We start from the raw sequence: 6,000 nt of genomic DNA on the forward strand, positions 1-6,000 counted from the left end.
AATTGTTTTTTTTCTCAAATTTTTTTTCTTCTCAAGAGGCAACATGACTACTAGCTAACAATTAGCATGCAGTACCAACTTCGACCACTAAACTTTTTGAGAATTTGAGAAGACATCTTTTTATTTTTCTCCAAAAATGCTTGGAGAATTAAAATAAATATATCTAGTGGGTTCAATATAACTGCAGTATTTGTGGCATGAGTTACCACAAAAAAAAAAAAAAAAGATAAAAAATGGCAGTTCCAGTGATGCATGGAAATTCAATGGAAACAAATGGGGGTCAGTTCATAAATGTCAAAATACACATATAGCCAGAAGTCCGATATTGTTGTGGGATTTTCCAGTTTTACGGCATTTACCATATTACAGTGTAAACTGGCGTTACAGCGTTGTGACAACGAAGGTGTAAAATTGGCTATAACTTTACAAACATGTGGTTAGTAAGTGATTTTATCACACTTAAAATCATATTGTTTACGTCCTGTGTGTCTGTACTTTTGAAACAGTATGTTTACGGATTGGCCCCATTGACTTCCATTGTAAGTGTCTCATTGGAACACATTTTTATTATTATTATTATATATTTTTTGATAATCAAGGACAAGACTATTTTTTGTGGTAATGCCGCAAATGCTGTTGGATAAATGAAAGAGACTGTCCACTCTGCAAACATGCACATTCACTGAGTCTTCAACGTTCGAGATGCTTAAAAGAGTTTCTTCTGGGATAAATAAGCCTCCCCTGTGAGCAGTATTTACTGGAGGGGACAGGAGGTTATTTTTAGGCTCGTTTGAATGCCTTGCCTTATTTGGGAGGATTTGTGAACACTCGAGATTGTCCCAGACAGCAGGACGATTCAGAACGATTAGTGGGAGCAGATCAGGAGGAGAAAACACTCCATATAAGAATGATTTGTTCATTATTGATGCGCTGTTTGACTTCTACTGTAAAATATTCCTTCTGTAGTTTATCTGCACTGATAAATGCATGATCTGAGTGTTACAACATAATCCTGAATTTCAAAATGTATTTAGTCACCAAGCAAATATTGGGAACTGGAGCTTTCAAGCTTATAAAGGGACACCAAAGCAACCAGTAGACCAGCATCAACCAGCCTGTTTTAGTTTTTAATGACTAATTATCTGCTAACACAGAGCTGGTTTTGCGTGTCTTGATCACGGGATTCATGTGATGTGCATCTGTGATTATGATTCTGTGTTCATGTGTGGCTGGTGTGTGTTTTCAACACACTGTATCTGTAGGTTTTCTGAAAAAGCACATGGAGGAACAGACAGAGAAACACACAACAGAGGTGAGCAAATGGTTAAAAAATATATATTTAGACTTAAACTCCATTACTGGTAACAGAGATGTAACTCATGGAGACAATAGAGTATGGAAGTTAAGTTATTATTATTATTTTAATGTGCTGCTTTCTAAGGAAGCCCTGAACCACACTGTGAAAAATAATTCACACTGAAATTTGTTTTAGGCGTCGAAGTGCCTTCCTGTCAACTAATTTTTTCAATCTAAAAATGTTTTTTTTTTTTTTGTTGCTCTAAATATTTTTTTTTTCTCTTGGTCTTGTGGTGGCTCAGTGGTTGAGGCTCAGGGTTACTGACCAGAAGGTCGGGGGTTCAAGCCCCAGCACCACCAAGATGCCACTGTTGGGCCCTTGAGCAAGGCCCTTAACTCCAGGTTGCTCCGGGGGGATTGTCCCTGTAATAAGTGCACTGTAAGTCGCTTTGGATAAAAGCGTCTGCCAAATGCATAAATGTAAATGTAAATGTAAATGTCTTTTTTTTTTTTTTCTCATTTTTTTGTCTTTTCTTTTTTCTATTTGTAAAAAAAATATTTTTTCTCACATTTTTTTTCTCAAGAGGCAACATGACTACTAGCTAACAATTAGCATGCAGTACCAACTTCGGCCACTAAACTTTTTGAGAATTTGAGAAGACATCTTTTTTTTGGAGAAAAATAAAAAGACAATTCTCACATGCTTGGAGAATTAAAAAAGAACATTTTAAAGAGAAAAAAAGGTTTAGATAAAAAAAATATTTGCAGGACATTGGCTCTGGAAGGCACTGACACCTAAAAATGTTATTTTTATTTTCTTTTTTATATTGAACACAGATTTTCAGATGCATATATATATTTCACAGTGGCTTATGAGAGTTAATTATGTTTTATTATCAGGAGTTGAAATTGCCAGAAGAGGAAATATGAGGTCCGAAGGATCCAGACCAATGGCAGACAGGGGGCGGGGCGGTAGGAGTGTTCGGCAAACCTGTTTAAAAACAGTCATTGTTTTTGCAATTGAATTTAGCGCTAAAAATGACATACTTCAGCTTTAAGTGCCACTTAGTACACGAGTAGCGTATTCACACTTCCGACAAAAGAATGTGGGCTACACATTAAAGTATAGTAGTTAGATGCACAAAGCTGTATTAAAAAAATGTAATAATAATTTTATATATGTGTGTATATATATTTAACATGAGATGAGGTTTGAGATCCACTGACTATATCAAATATGTATATATATTTTCCCCATTTTTCTCCCAATTTGGAATACCGAATTCCCAATGTGCTCCAAGTCCTCATGGAGGCGTAGTGATTCGCCTCAATACGGGTGGTGGAGGACGAATCTCAGTTGCCTCCACGTCTATCCGCATCCTATCACATGGCTTGTTGAGTGCGTTGCCGTGGAGACATAGCACATGTGGAGGCTTCACGCCATCCACAGCGGTATCCAAGCACAACTCACCGCACGCCCAACCGAGAACTAACCACATTATACCGACCACGAGGAGGTTACCCCATGTGACTCTACCCTCCCTAGCAACTGGGCCAATTTGGTTGCTAAGGAGACCTGACTGGAGTCACTCAGCACGCTCTGGGATTCAAACTGGTAGTCAGCGTCTTTACCACTGAGATAAAAATATCTAATTTCCGATGCATCACGATCTTCACTTGAACGAACTCGATAGTGATTCTTAAATCCTAATATCGATTCAAGTTAAAGCACGTTTACGTGCAATTGAATTGTGCGCTGTCGGGACGCCAAAACTGCCGTCCGGTGCTCGATACCGTCACGGTCCTGCGATTTTTGGTCTGGTTTTAATTCGTGATGAGGCAGGATTGTGACCGTTTCCTCTCTTAGGTTGCCCATGTGCTTTTACTCTTCCCCTTGTGTTTCTCACAGGTGTGTTCAGTCATCCCATTCTCTTTATATTCTCTCCTTTGTCTTCCCCATCAGATCGTTGTGTTGCGTTCAGTCTCCAGTTCCGCTCGTGGTGTTTGCATCCTGTCCTGTTATCCCGTCGGTTCGTTCTCCATTCTGTGTTTGTCTTGTCTTTTTATTTTTCGCTCATGAGAGTTTTGCTTGTATTTTGTTGGTTTTTCATTTCAATAAAACTCCTTTCATTGCCATCCTGCATCTTGGGTTCTTCTTCAAATACTGTATATCGTGACAGATACGCTTTAAACGCACTTGCGCGATTCAGTTGAAGCCTGATGAAGACGTCAGAGAAGCTTGCGCGTGTAATGCGCTCTATTCTGGTGTAATTCTGGAGTGCGCGCTTCAACCAGGCTTTCCTCGCAATCGGCGCTCCAGAGATGGGATAGTGCAGAGCTGAACACGTGATATCTTGGCGGCTTCTCTTGGTGATCACAAGGCTTACCTTGATATCGTGGTGCAGACTTCTAAGCTAACACCCATTTGGATTCTGAAAATGACATTATATTCAGCACTGATGAGGAACACCGTGCATGCGCCAAAATATCATCGCCTTTGCTTGCATTTATCACGATTTTACAGTAACAATAACTATTGTAATTTTACAGAAATGTTATAGTATTAAATAATTTATTATTCATTTTTAAAACAAATGTGGAAGGTGATAAAAATATATATATATATATATAATATAATATCTGCCAATTTATCGTATATTAAGGCAGCATATTTATTGGTGGAATACGTGGAATTTCTCCCCAATTTGGAACGCCCAATTCCCGATGCGCTCCAAGTCCTCGTGGTGGCGTAGTGACTCAATCTGGGGTGCTGGAGGACGAATCTCAGTTGCCTCCGCGTCTGAGACCGTCAATCCGCGCATCTTATCACGTGACTTGTTGAGCGCGTTACCGTGGAGACGTAGCGCATGTGGAGGCTTCACGCTATTCTCCGCATCATCCACGCACAACTCGCCACACGCCCCACCGATAACAAACCACATTATATTGACCACTAGGCAGTTACCCCATGTGACTCTACCTGCCCTAGCAACCGGGCCAATTTGGTTGCTAAGGAGACCTGGCTGGAGTCACTCAGGACGCCCTGGATTCAAACTCGCAACTCCAGGTGTGATAGTCAGCGTCTTTTACCACTGAGCTACCCAGACCCTAAAAAGCTAATGATGAAGTACAATTTGTAAAATTAATAATTTCATAATGCATCAAGTTAGAAGTTCCCCTGTATAGTTTACAGCATTAACGGAGAAATAATTTATTTTATATGTCAGCAAAATGGACATTGTATCTGAAAAATACAATTACAAATCAGGAAATCTGTGTTGATACCCAGACCAAGTGATGTTTGGACCGTCAAATAAATTATTTGTATTTACTATTGGGTCTTGAGTGCAACATACCTTACATTTTACTTATTTATTTAATTTTTTATTAATTAATTCTACATTTATTATTCCTAATTTGAAGCTGGAAGCGTTAAAAATTCTGTAAAATATTCAAACAAAACACGAAATACTTTGTATTCTGTATGTGCAAGACGGAGCACGTGTATATCTATAGTGTTAAATTGTTAAAATAGAAATTCATATTGCATTTTATATAGAAGTCCTCACTGCTGTGGTTCAAGCTCAGTTTCATGAGAAATACCCGACTTCATGCAATTAAGTTTATAAATGTTATTTCTAGGATTAGCTCAAAAATGCATCAAAAACTGATACTGTAAAACGAATTTCTTTCATTTTGAGTCTCGAGGTGTAACTCGGTAAATGTGTGATTTCGGGTTTGTTCTCCGATCTGATGGATATTATTAAGGATTACATCATAAATATAATAACATGATCACATTCTGTATTATGCTTTATGGTTTGTGTCATCAAGCGCGGGACAGGAAGTGTAAGAGTATTCCAGGGATGGGCAGTAAAGCGAAGGGTAAAGACCGCCTGACGGGTCGAGCCACAAGGTGAGGTGATCCATCAGATTCGTTAATGGCTAATTGACATGCATTGTTTCCTGAATCATTTCAATTCCACCTCAGATCTATTGTCTTTATTACTGATGGGAAATGCATTCGGTTATGTGCTTTTCCACCCAAGGTTCGAAAATAATGTCTGCATTAATATGGATTTGTATATATGCATGTTAGCATTTAGTATATACAGTAAATATTTGATCCTTTTGTCTTCGTAGATGTGATGCTGAAGAACAGGAAGAGCAATTACAGGTTGGACTTGTACAAGATCTCTCAGTTTTGAGGTGCTCTTTTATGATCTTAATTATTTGTTTGTCATTTCTGCTAGGTTTATCTAGAGAGCTGCCTGCAGGAGTTCCTGGAGGAGCTAGATACTCTTTGTGGTCCTGAGGTGGAAAACATGAACTCGGACACCGAAAACCAAGAGGATGTTCAGAACGCAAAGCTCCATGCATCTGAAGAGTCCTTCAAAACACAGGAAACCATTAGTGTTGTGACCTCTGACCGGTCAGAAGACAAGCATGGACATATTTCCACCGAAATGTCTCATTCAGAGATGTCCTGTCTTAGGGCTTCGGGGAAAAGGGTACGAGTTTCGGAAGAACTCATTGACGGAGCTGAAGAGAACATCTCCAACAGTGTTACTACGGAAACCAAGACCAGCGCTGCGAAAAACACACGCTTGGGGTACGAGCGGCTCCATGGGGGGAAATGAGGATGATCGTGAATGTGTCCAGGAAGTGAAGACAGCGGAGATGACTGTTGAAGGTACCGAAGTG

At 39.4% G+C, this 6,000-nt stretch overlaps 1 protein-coding gene across 2 annotated transcripts in view; it reads left to right on the forward strand.

Annotated features, from left to right (window-relative positions):
• Positions 1-5,579, forward strand: part of LOC127657414 (coiled-coil domain-containing protein 9B-like) — a 30,545-nt gene extending 24,966 nt beyond the window's left edge. Inside the window, exons 7-10 of one of the 2 annotated variants that reach the window (XR_007972275.1) lie at positions 1,263-1,312; positions 2,197-5,212; positions 5,440-5,473; positions 5,550-5,579. The gene's annotated coding sequence lies outside the window, so the exon portion shown is untranslated. Of the gene's footprint in view, positions 1-1,262; positions 1,313-2,196; positions 5,213-5,439; positions 5,474-5,549 lie in introns of those variants that run through there. The other variant, XR_007972276.1, reaches the window with a different exon arrangement.
• The last annotated feature ends 421 nt before the right edge of the window (positions 5,580-6,000 follow it).

This window comes from Xyrauchen texanus, chromosome 16, assembly GCF_025860055.1.
Source record: "Xyrauchen texanus isolate HMW12.3.18 chromosome 16, RBS_HiC_50CHRs, whole genome shotgun sequence".
NCBI classification, from domain to species: Eukaryota; Metazoa; Chordata; class Actinopteri; order Cypriniformes; family Catostomidae; genus Xyrauchen; species Xyrauchen texanus.